The sequence below is a fragment of the Lampetra fluviatilis genome, chromosome 3 (assembly GCF_964198595.1).
Source record: "Lampetra fluviatilis chromosome 3, kcLamFluv1.1, whole genome shotgun sequence".
Classification (NCBI taxonomy): domain Eukaryota; kingdom Metazoa; phylum Chordata; class Hyperoartia; order Petromyzontiformes; family Petromyzontidae; genus Lampetra; species Lampetra fluviatilis.
In genome coordinates, this window is record NC_136277.1 from 20,052,841 (window position 1) to 20,080,484 (window position 27,644).

Consider the following 27,644-nt stretch of genomic DNA (forward strand, 5'->3'; position numbering starts at 1 on the left):
GGCTTTACACGGCAGCAATAGAGACACTTTCCCAAAGAAATGGGTGCACAAAGCGAGACCGCTAGCGACAACTGGCTGCCGAGTAGCGCGTAGTGCACGCAGCAGTCAGTGAATTCCAACCGCATAGAGCGAATTTCTGGTAGAAATAGGGGTTAGCTGCATATACGCGAAATAGCCGAAATCGCCAGAATCGAACCCGCATAAAGCGAGAGAGACCTGCATGCAGCACTGTATACAGTACTACACCAACGGGTTCACTTCACCACATGTCGCCACTACAGGCGATACCATTATCCACAATGTAAAAATAACTAAAATGTTTCATATAATCATGACCAAGAATTGTGAATATTAACCAGATCACTAGTGGGCATTATGATTTCACCTCACTGAACACGTTTTTACATCTTGTAGATACAGTATACTGGACTAATGTGTTTTTCTATTTGAAGTCGGGTAGAAAGCAAATCTTTTTAGCTCTTTGCCACCCTGCGCTGCCAATTAATTAGCGTTGCACGGGGCTAATGAGCTGCTGAAGAAATTGCAGCCCCTTGCCTCACGGTGCATGACAGTGTTGCTCATCCGTCGCGCCGACGTTAACAGCCCTGTCAAAATGTGTCTCATCCCCTGACAACCTCACCGCCTCCGCACCCTCTCCGCACCGGCTCGTCCTGTCGCCACCAGGACATGATCTAACCATCACGGGGCGCTTCAACTTTCACTCTCGCTTATCACCCACGAGGCAAAATGTGGAATTTACAAAAGATTCCCCCGAATCAGCAGAAACTACACTTTCATCGATTTTTTTTTCTCTAAGGTTCCAAACAAAAGATACTCTCAAAGCTTTCTTCAAGTGTGTCCACTCAATGTGACGCAGTTCTTGCATTTTAAGAGGCAGATAGCCGTGAATTAATGGTTATTAGGGATGTAACGGTTCGTCCCCTCTCCCCCATGCGATTGAATGAATTGTCGTGCTTTGATTAAAGGAGCGATTAAAGCAGATTGACATTGTGGTGGATGACACGGAAACATGAGCGACAGAGAGAATACGATCGGCAGCGTTGGAAGGGAATGCTGCTTCAAGTTCGTGGACCCAGCGGCTTCTGTGAAGGTGCTGAATGGGAGACGAGAAGAGAGAATATAGTGGCCCCTAGTGGCTGGAATGGTCATGTGAAGCAATTACATACAAAGTATATGAACAAAAAAAATGTCTTACAGGCACAAGCTGATACACGTATCATGAGCTTAAGGGATGATATGAATCAATGTATCGATGCATCGTTGCACCTGCAATGGTAACATGAATCATGGAGACAATGTCTACACAAGTACTGTATTGTATATGGACACTCAGCCACAGTGTGAATACAATTCAGAGGTTTGATGCAGAGATTTCTTGATGTGCATATAGTGTTCTGGTCTGAGCCTAGCCATTGAAGACTGAAAAGAGAAAATCCATGTAAAATAAACATTTGCACATGGTTTTGGCTGTATTATCACAAGAGGGTGCAAAGCTGTTAAAGAGCAAAACAAACATGTTGTTTTTACTGCAGATTTATAGTGTCGCATAAAGAAAAGGTATTAAAAGTCCACAGATTAGACACAGAAAAGTGATTCAGTCCACGTCTGTTCCTTATTAGGACGTGTTGCTCTGCTGTGAGTGAGCAATCTGATATCGAAAAAGGCTATAATCTGTATCTGATGCCTTTAGTACAATGGCAAACACAGAATGTAAAAAAAAAATCGTTTAACGTGTAGAGCAACATCCAGTGTTGCATATGACAGGCAAGCTACTGGGACGTTAATACTTTGTGAAAGCCATAATAGGTCCAGCAAAGATTCTCTGCAACCTTTCCGCTAACTGTAAATTGACTGTAAATGATACAGGTCAGTACTTCGCGGGGTGAAGGAACGTGTTGCCAGAACGGCAAAAAGTTCACTACTTTGAGAAACCCAAATTGATGTTGATGCGTGGTTTAAGTTGCTGTGTTTTTGCCATGCGTGCTAGACTCTGAGTGAGTATGTTTAGCATTTCTTCAATACATTTCAAGGTCTCAGCGCATGCCAGGAAGTACATTATTTCAGCTGAAGTTTGTTTCGGTTAAGATGTGTGAAACCCTTCGGCATATCAACCACAAGCATACTTGAGAACCTGTACATTCAAGCAAGTACATTGTGCCCTAACCTGGCATGGGTATTGGCACACTGTTGTTCCGCAGTGCATTCACACAAAGCAGCTAAACGTGCTATTGTGGTTGAAGAGAAAACGAACTCTTTTCCTCCCTTGGTTCAACATTATATAACGTGTATTGTGTTGCGGATTGCCATTGGCTCACATGCATTTTAATGCTTGATGTATTTAGTCAAATGTAATTCAGCCACTATTGCCCTCTCCAGAGAATACGCCCCCCCCCCCCCCCATCATCTTTATCCAAATAAATTAAACACCAACAACATAGCACTTAAACACTGGTTATAGAAAATAACAAAAACATTCATTTATTAAAGACTCCCCCAAAAGAATACAAAAACAAACACATCACATAACAAATAAACTCAACGTACAAAAGTGACGTCTGCATCACTTCAGGAATCAGGAGCTTTCCAAATAAACTCAATCAGTGTAATCTAAATGCAGTTATGACTAGTTGCCCTTGTTTTCACAAGAACAGCAGCAGAGACAAAATAAACTCACCCAGACGGACGGACGGCTGGTCAGCGACATTGCCTGTGGCTGAGTGACGTGGACAAGGGGGGAGCTGAATACGTGCAAATAAGCGGCAGTTTTTTTGGTGCGCGTGTGTGTGTATGTATGTATGTTCAACTTATTTCGTACCGTACATAGGCAACCGTTCTCATCGGAGGTGCGGGCGTTTACTGCTCACCCACTCGTGTGCTGCGACGGACTGGCCCGGCCAGCCTCTCAATCTCATCCCGATGGTGCAATTCAACGTTTAACCCCCTTCCCCTCCCCCAACAGCTTCATCCCTGCCCCCACCAAACCCACTCCCCAATTCGTCCACCTTCGACTAACGCAGAAACCTGACCTCCTCCTCCTCCCCCTCCACTATTTCCCAGCAGCCTCGGAGTGCCTGTCAGACTCAGACATTACCAAGGGAGGCTGGGGCACGAGACGTACCAAGATTTTTACCCACGTATATCACTGGGGATTAGACGGCACCGATTTGGAAACGCCTGTTAAATACACTTGTGTCTTCAAAGCAGTCTGAATCCAGCATGCATTTTTTTGGATTGATGCTTCAATGGGAAAAAAATGTCTTTGATGCTTGCCAAACTTAACCTGGTCAAGGTATTCATTCTTTGTATATTAAAGATAAGTAGCCGCTGATCTCCATGACTAAAACAATACCCCGAGAAAGAAGTCCGAGCACTGATGTAGAATTTTTTTTAAAGGCAGCGCAGAGCTATTAAGCTTCCGAAATTACATTAAAACTCCAATAATCCCATATGTTAATTGCCCCAAGCGGTGTGACACGTCGTATAGTAAATCGGTTTCTCATTAAAATTACTTGCACAAAGTGGTGTCATGTTTTAATAATTACCCATATTACAGTAGGGGCACATTTTCATCGTCAAATTTTTGCCAAATTAAAAATATATAACATGATTATATTTGACTAAATAATGTCATACATGTTCTCAGCTTACGGTAATGTTTATGTGTTCTGTACATTGACGGTATTTTTTCCCCCCTTCAGATTTTAACATTCATATCACACCGTGAGACACATTTCAACTTTTCTCACGATGTTCCCGGGATTCCCTTTGGATATTCAATGAGTGGCACACACAGTGTACTTTACATTCATTTTACTCAACAATAATTAGCTAGGGAAATGTTTTTGTAAGGATACCATGAACTCAAGGCATCGCCATATGATTTTAGTATATTTCACCTGCTTCTGCGTCAAAGTCATTCACAGGAAATATTGCTTATATTACATTTAAAAAAAATACTGCTTAAGTTCCTTCCTAAGTTAAAGAATTGCACAAATCTGAAATGACACCGACTATGCCATTTATATCAGAGACCTGCTACAACAGGTCCAGAACTTATATATTTATCTGCCACTCAATACATTAGCTAAACCAGTCAGAATGTATCAGAGGCAAATAGCACTGACTCGCTCGATTCAGAGGGGCAGCAGATACTATATTTCCTTTACAGGAGTTAGTGCATTGCCCCATGAATCCAGAAACCCGAGTTCAATGCCTGTCCATGGCTAACACAAGCAGCAAGTGATATTTGAATTAGTTTTGTATAGCCCCTTTACGAACCTGCACTGCACCAGAAAAGTGAAACAACCGCCCATGGCCTACAAGGCATGAGGAGGAGGCCTTTGTGCAGCGGTGCATCGACAAAGGGAAAGCTGTTTGTAGCAAAGGCGTATCTTACCATTGGCCACAAACAATTCCAAATGGAGTCTGGGAAAGATGGACACTTGAATCGGAGAGAACAAACGAATATCTTTTAAAATATGACATATTGACTGTGAAGTAAAATGGGCTTTGGTAGAACAACATCACTGGAGGGAATGACGGCAGATGGATGAGACTGGTGACACAATTGCAGAAGGAAACATAATTGAGAGGGCAACTGCTTGCGTAGATGTATTGATGAGATCAGCCGTGAGGGACGGTCATGACACCATCCAGCAGTTGATATAAAATGGCTGGTGATGACGATTAAGTATATACTGTGCTAGAAATATTTTAATATGTGGGATATTTTGCAACTAAGTTCTAACGAGTGGACTTTTGTATTACTTCAGAGTGAATACTGAATTTTAACTTTATACAGTACTAGCTTTACTACAAAACGTATATTGCATCTAGAAAACCGCAAGAATCCATAAGATACGAGTTATAACATAACACATTCTTGGGTGATATTGTATTGGCGGTGGTGCACAAGGACAAACAACAAACACCTCAACAACACATGCATCAATAACACTTCCTTCCAAAGCCTAAAGGTATACAATTGGTGGCGTTTTGAGGAACGGTCCTTTTTTCACATATTGACGATTTTTTTTGGCAATAATAAACCTATACTGAAATTCTCAACACATTCCAGTATTATGTACCACCTCTTGCCGAGGACTGGATTCATTCCGTTCAACTATTGCACAACCGATAATCTCCAAATATGCCTACAAACAAACGCCTCTCGTGTCGAAACATTAAAATGTTGTCATTGCATTCTTGGAAAGGTTTGCTCCTGCTACATTATGACTGCTCTGGCATACCATTAAGTACCACGAATTAAAACTGACCGACATGTTAATTATCTTTACGACGCAGAAACAAGATGCTTGCAGCTCTGTCAAGCTGTTGCACACATGTACTAAGCAGGCAGCATGCGTGACTGCGGAAGCATATCTGAACTGTGGTGACCCGCTTGGCTTACCGGGTCACACGCGGCTTCTGAAACCTCATTTTTCCATAAAAGCCAGCAGGACGTGGAGAGGGAAAATGACGAGAGCGATTTACAGAAAAGACATGTCGTGAAAAAAAAAATTCGCAGTAGCAGCCGTTATAAGTTCACTGGGTTTCGCCCCTTATGAATTTCCGCTCCAATCTCGCAAAATGATTGAAGCGTTCGGAGGTACATTTTTTATAATGCGGGGAGCACTTCATGGCATGACAGTGTCTGCAGCACTGAGATACAAAATGTATTACACATTCTAAGCAGTTTAAAATTCTAAGCATTCACAGCGCTAGTTAGTTAGCTCTTTAAGTCACATCTGTGACCTCAAAGTGCCACTGAATTAGATGCACGCATGACGCAGCTGCCCGAGTAACAACAATCACATTTCTTTTAGAAGTACAATTTTGTTTACGTATAGCCTCCGAAGGTTAAGCTCATCAAAAGCAAAGAAGAATTACTTTCATTGTCTTCTCTGCACAGCGCATGTGAATAATTTGAGCTCTTATGGGTTCTTTCATGCAGATAACATCTTGCCATTTGATACAAAAAATTCCCATCTCGACAACGATTGAATGATGGGAAAAAAAACAGAATATGAATTCAGACTTACCTGGGCTTCACGTTAAAGGCTAACCATTTGCAGTTTGAGACACAAACTGGCGCCGATTTGATGACTGGGAAAAGACAAGGGCTCCCTTAGAAGCCTTGGCTGCAGTTCCCAGCTGAATCCTCCACACTGCATTTGTTCTGCCTGTTATGCCCACATTCTTGGGTTAAACTGCGTGTGACGTCAGCCCCGTGCTAAACTCCCCTTTTTTATGTTGAAGCCCTGTTTAAATGAGAACCGTATGCCGCGCAGAGCAAGCCTCTTGGCTCAAAAGGGTCCACAACGTTCCACTTTGCGAATGTGCGATCGCATCTGACCTGTATCTAGGCAACAGAGCACAAAGCCTCTCATTTCCACTTTCTGAAAGGGCCATTTTTGAGCAGGTAATGGGAATTACGGTCATCTTCACGCAAACGACCCAGGCTTCAATGACCCTTTCAGGTAAGTACCCATTGAGTTGGGGCGCCACGGTGGCGAGTTGTTAACAACCTCGCCTGGGATACAGGAGGTCGTGGGTTCGATCCTGACTCTGATGCCTGTATATTTGAAGTTTATATGTTCTCCCCGTGGTGGCGTGGATTGTTATGCAGGTCCACTGATTTTTCCCTCCACATTTAGAAACATGCATTTAAGATCATTTATCTGCTCTACATTTCCACATGAAAGTTCGATCCTGACTCTGTGGCCGGGTCGCTTCTGAGAAAGAGCAATATAGCTCAGCATGCCTGACCTGGTAAAATAAAAAATAGTTTCGTTTTAGAGTTGCCTGGTGAAAATGTCCAACACAAAGCCTAACCTTTTGTCGACACAACATTTTCTAGGAAATGACCTATATGGACCAGATTGAAAAACTGAACAGCGCTGCAACCACTTGCTAACCAATGAAATGTGAGAGAGAAAAAATCCCGCATACCAGGAGTCAAAAAAGCGAGATGGTATTACGTAACTTCAAATAGAATCAGTAATGAAAAAACACCGTGGAGGATACAGGCACAGATGACCGCTATGAAAACCAACTGCAATCATGGTAAGAGACAGCATCTGAAATATCTTCCATTAAAAAGTAAACATCTCCCTCCAACGTGTGGCATGCAAGGCCAGCTCTGTTTGCTATTTTGGCCTGCAGAGATCATCTGTTAATTTCTCCTGCCTACTCCAGAGCTAAGAAGTTAATTACTCTGATGACTCACATTGTGTGTATACATCAAGATCAAGACGCCACTGTGGCCAAAGCCGTTGATGCCATCGCACCTCATTGCCAATGCTTTCTACCCTTCACCAGATCCCACAGCTGCTGCACAGTAGACACGCTATCTTCAAAATCTTCCCGAACAGTCTCCTGCCATCTGGTCTTAAGTCTTCCCTTTGGGGTTTGTGGACACCACTGCAATGCTTGTCTCGGTAAACGGCCTCATGTGTGTACATACGCACAATACTCTCGGTTTCGGTGTAAGTATGCATACATGTATAGTGTGGCCACCTAATATGTAAATTTGGAAAATACATCTGTTTGTGGAATGTTCACATAACAGATGTACTAACAATGATTTGTGGGTGCTGGCTAGGTGTGCATGTGCTAATTCTCGATGGGCATACATGCTCGAGTATCACTTGATTATGGTAAAAACCTTTGACAGAGCCTTTTCACGGCACATGTGTACTTGTTCAGGATTAGCACCGGCAATGTTGTGAGCGTGATATCATGCCGTGCAGAGTTAATTCATGTACATTGATCAGCGAAAATGAACGGGGGAGGGGTTAATAGTTTAATACTTATAACAGGACATTCACAAAGTCCAAAGGTTCACAACACGCCGGAACCCTCTATAATTTCCGAAGTATACATTATTTAGCATATTGAAGTGCACTATACATTAATGCAATTTGAGAGAAGAACTTGGTAGACTAAGACATTGATTTCACTTTTTAAGCAAAAATTAAGATTGGGCTATGCGGAGATGAACTCGTATAAGAAACTGTACAGCATTCATAAAGCGGAAGCAATAAGGTTTCTGATACAAGTTTTAAAAATGTACCATTTATCAATCCACTGCTGGATGAAGGCCTACCCATATCGTGTTGGTCGAGAGGATGGTTGGGTCATACTTCGCCACGCTCATCAGTGTGTGCTGGCGAATAGGGTGAGGGGCACAGCACCGGCTCAGATATCACTCACCGCTGCTGATAGCCATGGCTGGGAATCAAACTCATCAGGTTCTGAATACAGTGCACGAACCACTATGCCACCACCAGTCCCCAGCAACATTTATAAACGACTTCTATACAACTACAACCACCAAACTGTCCAATTGGGGAGGGAAGAAATCGTCAACTGTTTTATATACTGATAATATTCACTTGTACGATATTTACTCACATACCCAAATATATTATTGGTCAGATATGAGTTTGTAGTGCAGAGTACTGACCTCTGAGTTGCTATGCATTGCTCCCTCTGATGACAGGATGGCAGATATACAAACAAACTCACAGCTATAAAATAATTCTCAAACATACTAATCTCTAACATCAAAATGCAGCTCTTTGAATACGTGCTTCGTGTTTTAATAATGCATGTGTCTAACTGCAGTGCATCAGGGTAGCGTATAAAAGATAGGGCGGCCCAGCGTACCTTAGGGACGAGGAAACATTTTCCACATTCTTATAAAGGATAAACAGGATATTCTTTCTACTGACCCACCTCCTCCAGCTCTCGTACTCACCTCCCAGTAAAAACAAGTATATTTTTGTACGTTGGTATCTCTCCATATGGAAAAAATATATGATTTCACTGTGTAACAAAAAAATTGTTCCTGGGTAGTAAGTGTTATTTCCTAATTGCTTATGCCTCAAAAGTACAGAAAATGGCTATTATTCCCCACAAACTTTGCTTTTGTGACCAGGACAGTGATATTTTGAAATGTACCTATTTTCAATGAGAAAGCATGTGCATTTGTATCATTCCTTCACGTAAAGTCCTGGTCACAAAAGCAAAATTTTATGGAAAATAATAGCCATTTTCTATACTTTTGAGGCATAAACAATTAAATAATAACACTTAGTACCCAGGAATAAAAATTGTGTTACATAGTGCATTTTTTACAGATTCTAAAAAGCATAAAGTACCTTCAGCCTTCTTTGATCTCATCCCAATGAAAGATATTTTTTTGTACGTTGACCTGTCTCCTGAAAATTGTAATAATTACTCGAGATGTGCCCACCGTTCAAGAGCATATGGAATGTACATCAGCTGCCAACTGTTCACACCTCAGCCAATGTACGATGAAAGCTAGAAATTCCGTGCAAAGAAAAACAACTCCAATAACAAATTCCTTGGTCCAGTAGAAATCAATAAGAAAGAAGACTTGACGCTTACAATGATTGCATGGTATATCTCTATTGAGCCAATGACCATATCACCAGAAACGGACCCAATCTCTTCATATATCTGAAGCTAATCAGGTTTGAGCCTGGAGAGTGCATATATGGGTGACCACGATGCATAAACCAAGTGTTGTGGGCAGCAGTGGGCAGTGTAACACAATTCCATGGTCGTTCTACACTTCCCCCACCTTCACAAACTCACTGACCAGTGTGGTGAGGTATGGTCAAACAGCCCTCACGACTCGCACGGCGCGCAGGCCCTCATCCAGCAGTGGATTGAAAAGCGGGCTGCAAATGTGCTTGTATATTGCACCTAGCATAAGGCATTTAACAACAAAAAAACTATACGGATCAATCTGCAGACTTTAATAGGATTTATAGTCAGCTCCAGTGTGCTTTTCATGTAGGCAGCCTTACGGAGAACATTTACTAGCATTGTTCATGTGCCGGAAATAAATAAATAAATGGGCAGTCATTTATTACACCAGCAGCTTATTACTAACCTTTGACATTTCGGCATATGACTGCTGGTGTACAAATATGGGAGAGCTCACAGTTACATGATATGTTTGTATTTACTCGTGCACTGCGGTGCCAAAGCGCCTGCTCTCCCTGGGAAGAGTGATGGGAAGTGAGAGCAACATTGCCTAATATTGCCGCAAGAGTTTCATTAGTTTGTGCATTTATTTACATGCGAATGTATTTACTCATTTCTTGACCTTTGAAGTTTGTCTGGTGTCCAAGTATGTTATAAGGGAGGGGCTGAAGGGGGAGGAATGATAAATAAGCATCCCCCAAGCTGGTTGCGAACACACGTGTGGCCTCTTAAGTGCCGCTCCAGGCCACGCAGGTGTAAATATGAATGACCTGATTCATGCATTGGTGGTGTAGACTTACTCTTTGGTTCTTTCTGTAAAGTCACGTAGATGAAAAAAAAAATTAAAATAACTAAATTAAAACACGACGTTTCGGAGGCAGCACAGGCTTCCGTCATCAGGTGGAACAGCCACAGCAAAATTACTGTAGTGATTAGAGAGCTATTTGTGACAAGCGATGATATAGGGTAAGACGGGGGAGAGCCAGGGAGGAGGTATGCAGGGGGGGGGGCTTTCCATCGATTATTTTGTTAGTTGATGATTTTTTTTGGGCGGAAAGATGCAAAATGGGCATTAATAGTGGTGGCTTGGTAATTTTTTCACCAAATGTTGGCAGAGAAACTGCAGTATCAGTCGACATATGAATTATATCCCACGTGTGTTTATTTCTGAGTTTTCATGATTATAGGGTGTTTTCAGGGTAAAAGTAACTGAGATTGATTCAACCTTAGCTGTTTATGGCTCCTAAGCCTTTAATTGCACACGAACTTAAGTCATGGCTATAATAAGGAAATAATGAGGAGGCAAGAGATGTAATAGAATGCAAAATACATTTGTAAATAAGAGAACACGTGTATTATTATCATGGCAATATGTATATACCGAGGGGGCAGCAGTGGCCCATTGGTCATCGTTCTGAGTTTGATTTCAGGCAACGACAAACATCAGTGGCCCTATGCCATCACATCATCAACCCGGACTGATCAACATGGTAGAGTACAGCCAAACAATCACCACCATCAACGTAGAGTAGAAGGCCATAATTCATTGATGAATTGAAAAAGGACTATACATTTTTTGTAAATGGATATTTTTTGTAAATGTATAGAGAATATGTATTTTTTATACCAAAGCTTTTTTTCTTAGTACTCATAATCTGTCGAATTCCATTGAGGCGAATGCAAGCTGATGCAGAATAGAGGCTTAATGCAAGTGTAGTGACTGACTTGGAGACGTAACTTCTTGGAGGCAATTATTCAATTAAACACCGAGCACACTTTGTACACTTTATACAATACACACCCTACACTGTTACACACTCTGCTGTCTCTCGCTTAAACGCAACTCTACACTGGTTGCTAGCCTACACACTACGCTAGCCTTCTGACACTGACGGTGCTGAACCGAGACAGCCAACTACGTCTAGCAGCGCAATGTCAGGTGACGACGACGGCGACGATGGTGACGATCTTCAGCAGCAACAACGACGACGCGGATCCCACTCCAAACGACAGCCCCGAGGTCCCCGCCCGGGGCCCCTCTTATACTGCCAGCGTGGCCTGCTGTCGGTCAGGGCTGCTGCAAGCTGCAGATCCCCTTCCCTGCCAGCAGCCAGCGCTATGCTACATAGTGACCAATTCTATGTCACTACACAAGCAACCAGCCTCGTGATCAGTATGCAAGCCAAAAGGGGATTAACAATTCACCTTCCTGGTCATTTGATAACTTGTCATAATTTGATTAAATTATCAATAATTCTTGTATTTTTACATTGTGGTGAGTGTAGTGATTTTCAGTGCTTGTAGGGTTCACCTGAATTGATTTTGTATTTCCAACATACAAATAAAAAAATTATTGATTCTTACACATGTGATTTGATGCATGTATTGTAAGCTTAATAAATATATTAATTGATGAATCGAAGCATTGTTTCATCTCCAGTAGCCGAAGGGTTAGTTTAGCGAGATGTTATCTGCCTCGCCTAATATACAGGAGGTCGCAGGTTCCATCCCGACCCTGACACCTGTATATTTGGAGTTGGCATGCTCTCTACGTGGGCACGTGGATTTTTCCCTGGGTCCTCCGGGTTTTCCCTCCACATTTAGAGATTATTTGGCTGCTATAAATTTCCACATGATAAGCCACTTCGTTGAGCTATCATTTGTGGCTAGATCGCCAAAACAGCACAGTGCTGAAAAAGTACCTGCAAATTACTAAATTGGATTACACATTGCAACATCGCACTCTGCTGTGAAAACTTTGCAGGTCCCTCCTAAAAATGGGGAAAAAGATTCAGTGAGGCTTTCCGCATCTCCGTTTAGCACAGTTGGCTACATACGGTGTGAATGAAGTTCAACACACATACATAAATACAACTCTTTGTCAGTGCACTGCTGGATGAAGCCCTACGTATGTCAGAATGTGTTTTTTTGCTTTACTTCACCGTACTGGTCAATGTGATCATTGTGCGTTGATGAAGTCCAGTTTCTACTCGCTAGTGAGGATAGTCACGGCTAGGAATAAAACTTCGGTTGTTACCTTGATAGCAAAGTGCACTAACCAACTTTATTATTATGATGATCATTATTATGACTGGTAATATTCAATTACATAAAGACACCGGTCAGTCACATTGAAAATAACTTTTCTAAAAATATTTAGATAACACTCATGCATTTTACATACACATAAAAAGTTATCATATCCATGAATGATAAGAACAACCCATCACAACAGAATGACAGTGCAGGCCGGAAAACCATGGGTTTCCAAGAAGACACACAGCCAGTTGTGTGTATGCACATAAACCATCAGCATTTCCTGAAGAAGTCCATTGTGGTCTTAATAATAAGTTATGATAACTCCTTACCAGAGCTGTCACCCGTTACCTTCATTCAAAAAATTACAACAAAATAATGAGGTATGAAAAATAAAAATAGGTTTTACCCTTTCTGGCAATAAAACAGGTGTTAAGATGTTCAAATACCAAATATATCATGCAACATAAAGTCTGCATTAAGCACACGTACTTGTGTTGAACATGCAAACACCAGAGTATGCGCTGCGAAAGGTTTCTGTTTGTTGTTTGAACATCTTAACACCTGTTTCATTGCCAGAAAGGGTAAAACGTATTAAACATGTTCATACTTTGATACTGGCAATTAAGGTCCCATTAATTATCAAATGATGAGATTTCTGCGTATCTAAAAATATTTACCTAATTTCAGGACCCACATTATGAAAAGCATTAACTGAAGGGGCTGTATAGTTTCCCCCTGCCTCATGGTAAATTTTCACGTGGTAACGCCATTTATTTTCAAGACAATTGGCCACTGAGCACAAAGTATATTTTTAAAGAGCCGCACACACTGCATCGTTCACGTATGCATTCAAAAGCATATAATTAGCCCTTTGGCATGTTAGATTATAACAAAAATAAGACCCTTTATATAAGCCCCAATTTATATCCATATTATTTCCCATTATGTGCAGTGTTGTTGAATCGTGCGACGTCATTTGACCTAATTAGAGAAGTCTTGTTGTTCTTGTACACTGCATTCATCTCGACACGAAATTCACTTTATTTAGTTTCACCCCCTGCCATGCGCTTTAATAACTCTGCTTTAATGTGTTTTCTCGGTGTGCTGCGAGGGGTTTATCCTTGTTTTCTCTCCCCGCCCCCCCCCCCGAAGCAAAATTAATGAATGTAAATGTCGATTGTGAGAAAGTGCACGGGGTTGCATTACAAAGCCAAGTTTAACCTTTTACACAGTCATAATTTAGCATCCAACTCCATGACCTCTCGAAGCAAAATCCTCTTTTTTAACAGTGAAATGATCAGTGTTGCAGCTTACAAGACTTAAAAAAACATCTTCTTCTAGACGATGTTTTATACTAATTCTGTGGAATTACGTTCATAATTACTTGTTCATTCATTAGTGTTTTTATTTTTTCAACGCTACAGGTCAGCAATTGCAAAGGTCAAAGTGAATAGTTACCACAATAGGAAGAATTTACAATTAATGGGATTCTCATGCAGGTAATTATTATAATGTGGTAAGTTTCGAAAATAATTGGCTTGTAAAATGATATCACATCAAAGCAGCTGCTATGCTGTGCCAGGGGAGGTGGTACAAAGAGGGTGTGGTGGGTGGTGGGGTAACAGAGAATTGGAAGCAGGGGACTGAGGTAGAGTTCAGATGATATTACCACTCTGAAAAGCCTGGGGCCACAAAGAGGGGGGGGGGGGCTGCTGTTAAAGGTCCCGCACTAGTGATGAACATCACTAGGAGACTCTTATAAGTTCCCCCACTTGTAATAATGATAGAAAATAATACCGTGAACAAAAAGATTACGCCCTTTATATATGCGATAGAACCTCGGCGAGTCTCGAAGCAACTTTTAAGGAAGCTTCTGCATTTTTTTTGGAGGGGGGGGGGTAGGGGGGGGGCAATTACTAAGCAGAGTATTTCATGTGAGTGGAAACCAGAGCAACTGGATAAAAGGGGGTACAAAGACGGTCATCGCAAACCCACTGCCAACTTCACAGTCCAGCAGTCTATCAAACGTTTCTTCAAAAGCGCTGTATTATAGATGTTGCGCCAACACGCTGCAGGCCTTGGTGTTGATAGTAAGCACCTAAAAAAAAGAATGGCACACAAGGGGTAGTAAGTGTGGGGAGCACCACGTGTAATTGCTGTTGTCTTCCAGTGCTAATGCTGACACACACTGAAACAGATAATCTTTATGGCTGAGTCGACCTACCTAGGTCCAGTACAGTTTCAGACGCAACTTTTTATCCATAATAAAGGATTTTTGGCGGGGGTTAGATCGCGTACATTTAAATGTCGTTAACCCACCACCACCCCACACAGCCAATTAATAAGGTTTGTCACGCAAACAAAACGTGACAATTAATTACCACTGCAGCACAGCGGTGTGATGGAGAGTAAACCCCCAACAATTACAATTTTGAGTAAGAACGTTTCACTGGTGATTACAACCAACTTCATCAGGCGATTAGCCATAATTGTTTTACTGTATTCTGGACATGGTGGAGAATTCAAGCAGGGCTAGGGTCACACAGCACGAGTGTGGTCACTATTTACACCATCACTCCCCACAGAATCAAACTCGCTTGTAGCCTAGCGTGCTATCAACCTTGTTTTTTATGTACGCAAATACAGTTAATAGAACCATTTCTTGAGTTTTGTTGAACGCACAATGCCAACACGGTTCTCAACATTGCTTCTTGCTAAGTGCCCTAAAACCATCGCGGTTGCCACTGATCGAGAAGATGGGCAAGTAGGGGGGGGGGCGAGGTTGCATTTTGTGGAGAGTCCAGGAAGATGGCAGATACAGTACTGGATGTCCCATGTACCCTGCGTCACATTTCCTTTCAACGTCACGCAAAACAATGGAAGGGGGGGGCATTGGGGAGAGGAAGGGTGCACGGTAGCATTTTCCCCCCTTGCTTTGCTGCAGGCTAAAGGCTTCCCGTTACACAGTTGGTTCATGAAAAAAAATTCCTCAGATAAACAGAGTGAGCTGGGCTTTGTACACAGCACCCCTTGCCCCCCACTCATCCCCTCCTCCCACTGCTGCACCTTCCCTTCTACCCCCCCACCACCATCACGTCCCACTACATTCAGAGATAAAATTCCTCATGGTGTCTCATAGAATTGCACAGAATTGTGGCTCTTTGTGCTCGGAAATCTGGGTGACACAATCGCACAAAAAGCAAACAATAAAAAAAATGGATGAACCAAAACGTTACCTGCATTTCCAAGACAGTCCCGCATTTAACATTAACTCCGAGTGGCTACCGTGGTGGAAATGGTCACAGCACTGGGCTACCTATCCAGAGGTGGCCGTTTCGATCTCCTGGCGCGGCAGCCAAAGGGTGCACCACCGTTATTAAAAAGGCAGGTTGCGTATGGTGAGGTAAAGTGTGGGTATCCCCATGCCTTTCAAGGTGTTTGGCCAGATTGAAGGAGCAGGCTAAGTGACCTCTGGAGTGCATTTCAGGGCTGCGTCTCTATCTCACCTTTACCTGCGTGTAGGTGTGTGCGAACCCATTTGGAAAATTGTCCGGATCCAGGGTCAAAAACCAATTCAAGAATCGACTCCATCTTTTAGCACCGTGATGAATGGTAGTGCCTCGAGTGGACGTATGTGTCTCTTGAACACATTACATACAATGTACACGAACTGATATGCATTGTTAGACACGCAATTCTACATAGGCAGCACGGGTTTTACGAATCAAACATTCAATCGACAAATCATTGCATCGCTCCACCCCCTTGTAAACGCCATCGATACTTGAACCTCACCACCGCCTTCGGTTCCACGTGACTTTTAATGCTGACCGTCTGCGCAGACTCATTGAGTTAATAGAGGCACTGTTTGGTTCACTTTACACGGGTGCGTTCTACAATGCAGACGTCGCCAAAACCCACCCGCTGCTGGTGTAAAGCAGCGCAGTAATATGTCCTCGCAGCCGTTTAAGTGTGAAAAACACAACGGTTTGACCTTTTGGTCCAGCAAAGTGCATCCTCAACAGAGCTTATGTCCAACGGCAGAAACAACCGGAGGCTTTAATCCGAAGGGATGAGTGGCTTTGTGGTGGCGGTTGCAGCGTTTAATGCAAGTGCATGACTGAAGGTCGCGATGAGGACAAAGGTAGCATAGACTTACCGAGTTACACGTGTTCCCGCCACTGCTAATAACACACGGTTTGGGTACCACAAGGTGGAACAAGCGTCACAGTGTTCTGTCGTAACACTGAGTAGCACTGTGCACACGTGTGAGAAAGAGAGTCCCGTTAATGGGGTATTCTCAGCAAAAGGAAATAATCATGTTTTAATTCAATGTTTACCAAATATATGCCACAGAATCTAAAAAGACTACCAAACATATGAATCTCTTCTTACACGTCAAGTACGCCATTCAAACAAGGCAGCCGCGCAGGGTGGCTTCACACATTTCTCTGAGAATCTGATACAAGTTGCCTTAGTTTGGCTGATGGAGCCTTTGAATTTTACACTGAATCGTAACAGTTCTAAACGTAGTCTGGTGTAACCTGGGCAACTTGGAGTGACACCAACGCTGTTAAACACGCTGGAGTAGAGAGGTTTCTCTTCCCACTTTCTTCACTTGATTAACAGTAATAGCAGTGAAATGATTATACAGTTCATGACATTGAGAATGCAAATTCTCGTCTCTTTTGCTCTCACATGAAAAGTGGATTTTTTTTAAAAGACCAACTTTTGAAAACCACATCTGCGAGTGATTTGAATTTCCACATGTTACACCTGGAGCCCCGGAGCTTCCTTTTCATATAAACCTCATATCTCTGGATATGTGTGGATGAAGCGAGATTGGGTATAGATATGCACCCGATCCGATCAAATATAAAAGTCTCTCTTTACGAGTGGAACAAAGAGAAATGTCTCGTTATTATTATTATTGGACTCTGTCTACCTTTCTGTACTCGGAGGGACATTACGTTTTTCTTTCCCTCCAGTTCAGGGGTTCTGCACTATGAGGAACGCCTGCTGCTGAGCAATAAAGCTAAGGGGCACTCCGGCTTTTAGCGAAAGACAGACATTTGAAGTAGGAAAATATGTAGGTGCCGTCTGGATATGATCAATTTTTCCACTGGGAATGAAGGTTGGAGAGGGGGGGAGAGCGAAGGGGGGTGGTGGTGGTGGTGGCAGGGGGCACTGCGGATAAACGCACCGTATACATGGAAACAACACCCGGAGGCGCTGAGCCAGAAGAGATTAACTTGCTCCAATCGGTGGCCCCCTCTCCCGCTGGAATTCGGGCATGGGGCTGATAAGGGCCTCCGTTAATACGCATTCTGTCAGAAAGGCTGTCCACAGCGCGGCAGTGGCCACTGCTTGCACGAGGGCAAGCGCAAGAATCTTGAAATATAGAGGGAAATAAAACGAACTCATTTGTTTGTTTACATTGCAACAGACCTCACCACGGCTCTGTTCCGAACTTCTTGCACGTGGTAATACTGTATGCTCAGGAGATAAAGCCAATTTCGAGCTCTCTTATTGGATTCTGGACTAACCTCCAATTATAAATAAAATGATAAATGGACAATCGCATGACTCTGTTGAATAAAGAACATAACGAGCTTACTAATTTGTATTACCATTTTGCAATTAATAATATATTTGGTTTACATTTAAGCTTTAAAAGCATGTCTGTGTAATGAAAAATTCTATATTATGCTTCAGATGAAAAGTAGGATTCAAGATTAAATGTTGCAATTCATTGTAAAAACAATTTAAAGCAGCTCTATCTTTTACCTAAGCAGCACACCTTTCATCTGGTTGCAGCACCGACAATGCTTTTTAATATTAAATAGTATTTATGATAACATTTCTTCGAGCAATCTTAACAACATAAAAAATTCATCCCTGTCTAAAGGCTTCAGGCAAAATATAATATTTCACAGTGTTGCAGAGACTGCATGTATTATAAATACTGTAATTGTGAAGTATATACTCTGATTAGCACGGTCGGCTACATACGGTACAAAATAATCCATAATAGAGCTTTTTGGGTTAGATCACATAAATATATAAATGTGTTGTTAAAACCCGCCACCACCCGACACAGCCAACAAGTAAGGGTTGTCACGTAAACAGAACGTGCCAATTCGTCACTAGTACAGCACTAACCGGTGTGTTAGAGAGCCAAGCCACAACATTTACAATCTGAGTACGACGTTTCGCCAGTAATTACAACTAGCTTCATCAGGCAGAAGCGTGGTCAACACATCTACGCCTCTATATAAGGAACAAAACAGTAAGACTTATCCACAAATCTGGCTGTCGCTTGATGAAGCTAGTTGTGATTACTGGCAAAACGTCGTACTCTGATTGTAAATGTTGTGGCTTGGATCTCCAACACACCGGTGTGCTGTACTAGTGACGAATTGGCATGTTCTGTTTACGTGACAACCCTTACTAGTTGGCTGTGTCGGGTGGTGGCGGGTTTTAACAACACATTTATATATTTACGCGATCTAACCCAAAAACCTCTATTATGGATGATATTGGCTGCGAAAGCCTACGGCGCAAAAGAAGTTCAACATACATACCGGTGTAACAATGCATTGATCCATTTATATTGATATTGAAATCACAATGCATGCATTGAATCACATGAGTAAGAATCAACTTATTTTTTACTTGTTCATGTTGTATGTAATGAGTTTACGTGACCCCTGCAGCCACGAGTGGTTGTTACAATTACAAAAAATATTTACAAAAATATATGCTCTAATTAAATTTTGCAACAATATATCGCAGCAATTATCAATTCATGTGTGAGGGGGAGGGAGGCGGTAGGGTTAGCGGGGTTGGGGCTACATCGTTTGACCTGTAGCATATACCAAAACATCTGATTAACAATTCTTCCGTGCATCAAATTCCAAAGTATCTCACATCATTTACACCAAACGGGCTTTTTCCAACACTTTTCTGGAAAATCAAGCTTGCAACAACAAAACAATTATATAAATCACCTTGCGCATGGGCAAAGCCCCTCCCTCCCCGCCCCCCCCCAAAAAGTGGCAAGTGTTGTTAACATTTCAAGATGAAATAGCAAAGCAAAAAAACTTGCAGCACCGGCAGCTCCGGGATTCCGAAGGCAGATGTGCGTTTGATCGCGGTGAGCCTTCCCGGATGGAGGCATGCGCTCGGCTTGTCCGAGTTGCGATCACTCACGGGGGCCCTAATTGGCGGTGTAACATGGCGGCACAAGCGCGGATGGCTGTGCCGGTGCCGGTGCAAGCCACCGCACGCTGGTGAGAGATAATGAGGCCTCCGGAGACGAAGGGCCTAACGGTGGAAAATAAAAAACCAGGAGACGCGCGCCATCCTCGCACCTCCGCTGCACCTTCAAGAAATGCACCTCAAGCATCTGGCAATTCACACACCGATAATTAGGTGCCAGAGACGGCGTGAATATTTAAATATTGTTAGGGTATGTTAATGTTAGGAAGGTTTGTTCAATCAATACACCGTTGTTGCTTTTTATCTTATTAATTTTTTTAGGGCCAATAACATTTTCTCTGAACCAATAAATTTGGCATTGGAAATGGAAAACAAAGTATGAATGAGATCTTGGCAACATATTTACAAGTTTTAAACATGAATATAAGACAATACCTATAACCATTGTTGTGTCTTACCATATCAAAGTATGAGTATAGCATTTTCAGTGCCATTATAATGAAATATGAGTGACTTAGAAATTATTGTTTAAACGAATACCAAGTAATGTGTGTGTGTGTGTACCTACACAAGTAGCTGCGTATGTGTCTGGCCTTCAGTACAAGTTGCTAAAGAGGCGTTGTATAAGATATTTTAAGGTTTGCTATGACCAAAGTGAAATTCCTTGCAAAAAGACATCAATTTGACAGTTATCCCAAATCCTGTTACTACTGCAATGCCTCCACCCCATGCACCACAGCTTAAAACGAATACCGCCTAACGTGAGAGAGGCGGGCGAGTGATGTTTATTCTGCTCCCTGCCTTCTATAAAAGCAAGAAGTGATACCACATTTCAATAAATGATTGTCAAAAAGCAGATTAAAGTACGCTTGAATTTATTTCATCTTGTAATTGTCACACTGCGTGTCGACTGCTCTTTTTAGGCACGGCAGGGGGCTATGACATCTCATTTTCACATGCAAACTGCCTGCGAAGCAAACAAATCAAACCAATAAATAAATATTTCTCCATAAAGGAAGCTAGCTCTTTCCAATGCCCCGGCCCATTTCCAAGAGACATTTGTTGCTGGCCCCAACCACACTCTGGTCAAATGTCATCGGTGGGCCTTCTAGCCCAAACAAACAGCGACATCTGCATATTCAGTCTGTAGGCCTTTTCACTGCACACACACATATCATCAATCTGCCACTGAAGTTGGAAGAATGTATAAATAGGAAATACCGAATTAATGTTTTTTTTCAAAGGTCCTTTATTACGAGGTCCGTGTTTTTTCTTTGATAAACCGACATAACTTCAGCAGGGGTGGAGTAAATATTTTTTTACAAGGTCACATATATGGTATTTACCAGGCATTATTATCAGCTTTCAAAATATGCTCGTGTCAACGTGCAAAATGCCTCTGGAAAAATGTGCTGTGTTCTCAGGATTTATAAATACATAATAACATCATCATCATCATTGGCCATTGTCATTCCACAGCTGGATGAAGGCCTCCCCAAGCCAGTGCCACTTCGCACAATCCTGAGATGTCCACCCAGCCCCCTGTACACAAACGAATTCATCATTAAATCTCCTTTGTGGACATCATTTTAGACGTTTTTCATTCCTCGGCTGAATGAATGCTTCCATACAAAGTGTATTTGTTATTATTGGGATTCATTTAGTGCAAAAAATGTAACTCGTTCCACCAGGAGTGTCACAATGATAATGAATTCGAAACGGAGAGTGGGGCAAGCTTTCACTGATGGTTGTTATAGGGACCCCTAGACATCCCGAGCAACGTGACACATGCCAGAATTGCCAATTGGTTAATTTGGACGATGCTTTGGACCTTTAGCCGATGACGAGTGATGGCTCAATAAGTGCCTGTGAATCTTTGAAAAAGTCACTGCCCCTTTTATCCGGCGAAGGTCGGTCCCTCTCCGCACGAGCGGCTCTCCGTGGATTGAAGCGCTCGGTCAAGGGAATCAACAAGCCGGATTCTCCAGATGAAAAATGGAAATAGGCCCACTGTGTGTGTGTGTGGACTAATCAATTATAAAGACAAGGATGTGTGCTTTCAAAGGTTATTCTGCTCAAGAGAATCCTCCCAGTCACCCTGCATGCTAAATACCCTCAGCAATAAAATAATGATTTGCAAAGTGAGTAAAATACTGAATTCCAATGTTCAATTCCGCTTTTGTGGCCAGTGACCTATTTGTATCCCAGAACCACCACTATTGGCATTGTGCGTAATGAGCTGTACTTAAGGAAGCGGCCACTATTCAAGTTGCACTCACGAAGCATACATCCGACTGAGAAATATTACAGTGGAACGAACTCCTCTTTGCCAAGATGGCTGGCGAGTGCCCCATCACAGATAAGACCATTAACGGATAAGGGGAGATTTCATATAGATGTCTACTGAAATAACTCCGATAATTTGCAAAAAAATTGCCAATAATCAGGGATAATGAGATGAATTTAGTGCACAACAGCGTGGCGTGATTGTTAATAAATAGAGGCAATAGATGGCGGGAATAAATGTTCCGCAAGGCCAGTTCTGCTTTTGTACCTCGCAGCTAAAGTGGTGACTTGTGACAGCAGTGGAGAAGGTGATATCATTAACATTGTCAAACATCGTCCCCTCCCACCAATCTTCGTTCTTCATTGCTATCTTCATCATTCTCGGCTTCATTATCAGTCATTTTCATCAATCGTTGCCATCATCATCCATCCCCTCCAACCACTGTTGTCATTATCATCATCATTCCTACCGGCTCTCTTGAAACGACAGGCTGCACCACCATCACAGTCGTCTATGCGGCTCTCTTGAAAATCGTCATTTAGACACCCCAATCTGTGGATATTAATTAGGAGTCGCAGATTTGCCTGAATTTTAGAATCTCTATCAGAATCTTTATTTACATTGGTGGAATCCGATGAGCTACAAGGCTCTTTTTCACAGATGATGTCCAGTAAACGTTGCCGATGTTAGGAGTCGTGAAACAAGAGGGCTGCAGATTAACTTTGAACTTCTTAGTAGATGAGTCATCTTGAAACCACGTTTGGAATCAAATAAGAATTATATTTTAAAAGCTCCTTCTCGGAGCCCCTTAATTTCAGGCAGTGGCTCAACATTAAATGTTGTGAATGTTATTTCAACTGGGGATAAATATTTCCAATTCAGTGGGCATGTCACCATCAACCCTTAACAGGAGTGTTTGAATATAAATGCAAAGAGTTCATATTTGTGCCACACTTAATCGTTCTGGATGGGATCTTGAAGATCGAATACCATTACCATAAGTGTAGAGAATCAAGGAAAATATGTTTTGTAAACATTTCATTTATGTGCAATACCCCATGTTAATTAATATAAACCTTGTAAATATGTTGTCATATGTTGGCATATGACAAATGCATGTTAAACATCATAATACGTGTTTTATTTGTAATCGGGTTGCAGACCATTTAGACATAGTTTTTCCAAGGGAGACCTGAATTAATCCAGAATAATCTCGGTTATAAATTCAAGCAATTGTGTAAATCACACCCAATAAACACTGCACATCAGTATGTTTTGTGCAGCATTGTGAGAGCATTGTGAGATGCAGTTTCAATGAACGACACTGATTATTATATTAAGAGACAATATAATGTTGTTAAATAGTAATGAAAGACCAACGATTTTAAACTGCATTTTTTAAACAATTCTATTCCAAACTTAATTTCCACTATGAGATGTGGAACAGTTTCAATCTTCATGAAATTTGTTTACGTAGAAACCAATTTCGGAGATTGCTTCAATCATGCAGATTGTAGATATATGTTGTGGTGTGTGTCAACATTAGTACTTAGGCAATTTAATACTAAAGGAAGACTTTAGAGGAAATCACTGCCAGCAATGATTATAATTTAAGCCCACTGGCAATTTGTTTGAAGTTGTAATGCACATTTATGTTTCTAATGTATCGATAATGGCTGAAAGTAAAGTGGCATTGCACTGAGATTAGCGTATCATTTATTGCATACACAATCACAAAATAAACCTGAAGCCTCACGTAAAACGCATATACATAATCAATATCACCCATCTCATGCGGACATGTTTGTGTGAAGATACACTTTCACGTATAATCCTTAGTGATGGCTCACAACGTCACTCGGCACACTCCGTTTCCAGCCTGTGTGTATGTGTATGTAGAACTTATTTTGCATCGTACGTAGACAACTGTGGTAATTGGAGGTACAGGGGAAGGACAACAAACTAAACACAAAAAAGCCGTTCTAAATAAATTAGTTTTCAATCTAGATTTAAAGGATGAAAATAAATGAGTTTTTAATCTAGATTTAAAAATGCATAGCTCCTGTGGCTTCCTCTTGTACATATGTGAGTAGATAAAAATGCATAGTTAATACACTCTATGTGTATACGTGAATGTGTGCGCATACGTGGTGGATATGGTGGTGCATGCCTGTAATCCAGCACTGTAGAGGCAATGGTTGATGGATCACATCGATTTGTGAAATAAACCTGCTCGACTACAAGTTGGCCAGAAAATAGTATTAGAGCAAATGGGTTCATTAACCCATCTGTCTGGTCATTTGATTCTCTCACAAGCACCAACAAAAACACTTAAAAAACCGAGGAATTGGCCAAACATTGCTTTTCAAACAAAAATGTAGTTGATTGTGAGGTTTTCATAAACAACTAAATTGTATTCCATAACAAATGCACGAAATTACATGATTACAAATTTTACAAAATATTTCCTAAAGAATTCCTTTGAATCACGGATGTAGCATCATGGTCTACGCGTCGATGTTTACCCATATGTATTTTAATGGGAAACGGTGTCTGTCAACGCATGCACCTTCTGCATCTGTGAATTCGCTCATTATATGCATCATTGACACAACTTTAAAGTTCCCGAATGATCACTATTATTCTAAATACGTATCAGTAATGATTTTGATGATAGGCAATCATTACTGCAATTTTCAAATAAGTGTACAGGAAATGGAAATGATCACTGCGCCCATTTTGTGACAGATGATTATATTATCATTTCCTTCACGTGCAAAAATCGTCATATATGTTTTGCTACAATCAATTAGACCTAATTAGTACAATCTGTGTTGTATGAGAATATTAACAATAGTCCGCATATTATGCATACGCAAATCGGTTATAATCAGTCAGAATTAATTTGAGGCGACGTGCTTATTTTCCAAGCGACAGCTCTTCAACATGAGAGCATATTGAATGTCTACTCTGAAACACGCGCGCTTCATACGACGCACATTACTGTAACCTCAATCAACTGGACCAAATTCTATTACAAAAGCTAAACGATTTCTATTATTTTTTTATTTTACCAGGTAAAGTCCATTGAGCTGTATAGCTCTTTTCCAGAAGCGACCTGGCCACAAATAACAGCTCAACGAAGTGGCTTATCACGTGGAAATTTAAAGCAGCAGCCAAATATTCTCAACGCATGTTTCTCAATGCACTGTAGAGCTAAAAACCAGAGGACCCAGAAAAAAACCCACGCGACCACCATGGGGAGAACATGCAAACTCTAAATATACAGACGCCAGGGTCGGGATCGAACCCACGACCTCCTTCAAACCTGAAGAGAGAGTTAATATCTCGCCACAGTGGCGCCCAAACTATATACCTATGCAAGGTCAAAGTTCGACTAAGTGGAAGTCGACGATCGCTTAAAATGCCTCTGACAGACACAAAAGTCCCTTTCAAGCATGTGCACTTGATTTGCCCAATTTTTTTTAAACTTATTTTTTTTAAATCAAGAAACACATTTACCGGGTGGCATGGGTCACTGAGAAGCCTACAAAAAAAAGGTCACACACTCCACCGGCAGGAATTTACAAGAATTTTTGTTTGTAACTTTCATCGTAGCTTTGATGAATTATTGCATAAAATACCTATGTTTCGCAAATAAAATAAGTAAATGCTAATGCTACTCATATTTCACACACCTACCAACACACCAACAAGAATTATGCTTTTCAAAAAGCATTTTAAAGTTCAGGCAAAACGAATACTCTTGCGTTATTTGAGGGAACTCAAAGCTTTTACGCCTCACATCTGCTGTGTACAGCATTCATGAATACAGTAGTGACGTGTACAATATTTACATTTTCTAGGTCATAGCGAGTGTGTAATCAAACACAAATGTATCGTTTGCAATTTGGCGGTAGTGGGGATAAATGTGTTTCAAGAAACGTGGTGTGTACTGTGATTAGATATTTGCAAAATACGTAACTGGTATTCATTCCAGTATTACCCTATTTCCAGTGTGTAAACGAAACAGCAGTACGTACTTAGCACTACTGATTACATTCAATCATTGATTTCATCAAAATGTGTTACAGTTATTGCAAACATGATTAATATTGGCGAGAAAAGATCGTGAGGGCAGCTTGAGTTGAACGTTCATCTGCGAGCAGCAGCCAAAGCATATTCAGCACATCACTCTCCAAACCCTGCGTGGTAAGATTTATGTTACTTTAATTTTAATAAAGCAATCGAATTAGTTGGCGATACTGCATTAGCAGCGGTGCACAAGCACAAATAACAAAACACTGAACATGTTCGTCAATAAACTAAACTAAACCATCTTCTTGGTTCTTTCGGTAAAGTCACGTAGAAGGGAAGTAATAAAATAATTAAAATAAAACATAATAAAATACAATTCTCACGACGTTTCGGCCACAACGCAAGCAGCCGTCCTCAGGTGAAGACCAGGTCTGACTTTACTGAAAGAACCAAGAAGATGAATCCCTGCAGTCACGAAAGCTTTAAATTAAACTAAACCATTTATTTATTTTACCAGGTAAGGCACACTGCAGGCAATACCATCGCCTTCAAAGGAAATACATATAAAACATGGAATTGTTCAAATAAGGCACGGCTCGTCAAAGAGAATAATCGGTCACCTTAACGACTTATCTATGAAGTGAAAATTGGCGGATTGGTGTCGTAGTGGTTCATGGACTGCGTTATGCTTTCCGCTGACCTGAGTTCCGTTCCCAACCACGACTAACATCAGTGCTGGATATCTCGAAACAATCCTGTGCACCCCCCACCTTGTTGCCAAATCACCACTGACGAGTTTAGTCAAGCATGGTTCAACAACGTCTTCATCGGCAAGAGGATGACAAAGGGCTGAGAATACATCACGTAATAATAATATAGTAAGTCTCAATTATTATACAGCAATTTATAGCGGTGGAATATTTATATATGTATATAGCTAACAGAATATTGTGGTTAATGCCGTATTTAGTGAGCAACCATTCAAATGAAACATGGCTTAATGGCTCTGCTCATTGTTAGCCAGAAGCCACTTTTAATGAGGTATTCAATTCTCCAAGATTCTTCGTGAAAAAAACAGGAAAGTGACTTAATCTTCACTACAGGGCAATGAAACTTGACTTTATGTGTACATTTCCATTTTTTGCAAACGTAAGACCATTTTACCACATTTGGCCAAGTACAAAACACATTTGTGACACTCAAAGTAGAAATGATTCAAATTGCATGCATCCAACTACTGAAGCATGGAAACGTATACAGCATATTAATATAAAAAATACAGTTAAACATTATGTATGAGGCTAAAAATAAACAGACGTATATAGTATGAAAAAAGAGATTGCCCAATCTTGATTTGAAGCTTTCGTGACTGCAGGAATTCATACAATTTGGTTCTTTCGGTTAAGTCACGTAGGTAGAAAAATAAATAATAGATCACGACGTTTCGATCGCAACACAAGCAGTCATTTCGATTTAAAGCTTTCGTGACTGCAGGAACCAAGAAGACAAGCAATCATCT

At 41.3% G+C, this 27,644-nt stretch overlaps 1 protein-coding gene across 5 annotated transcripts in view; it reads right to left on the reverse strand.

Annotated features, from left to right (window-relative positions):
* The window catches only part of SNCAIP (synuclein alpha interacting protein), a 218,232-nt gene that overhangs the window by 129,417 nt on the left and 61,171 nt on the right, over positions 1-27,644 (reverse strand). The window lies entirely within an intron of this gene.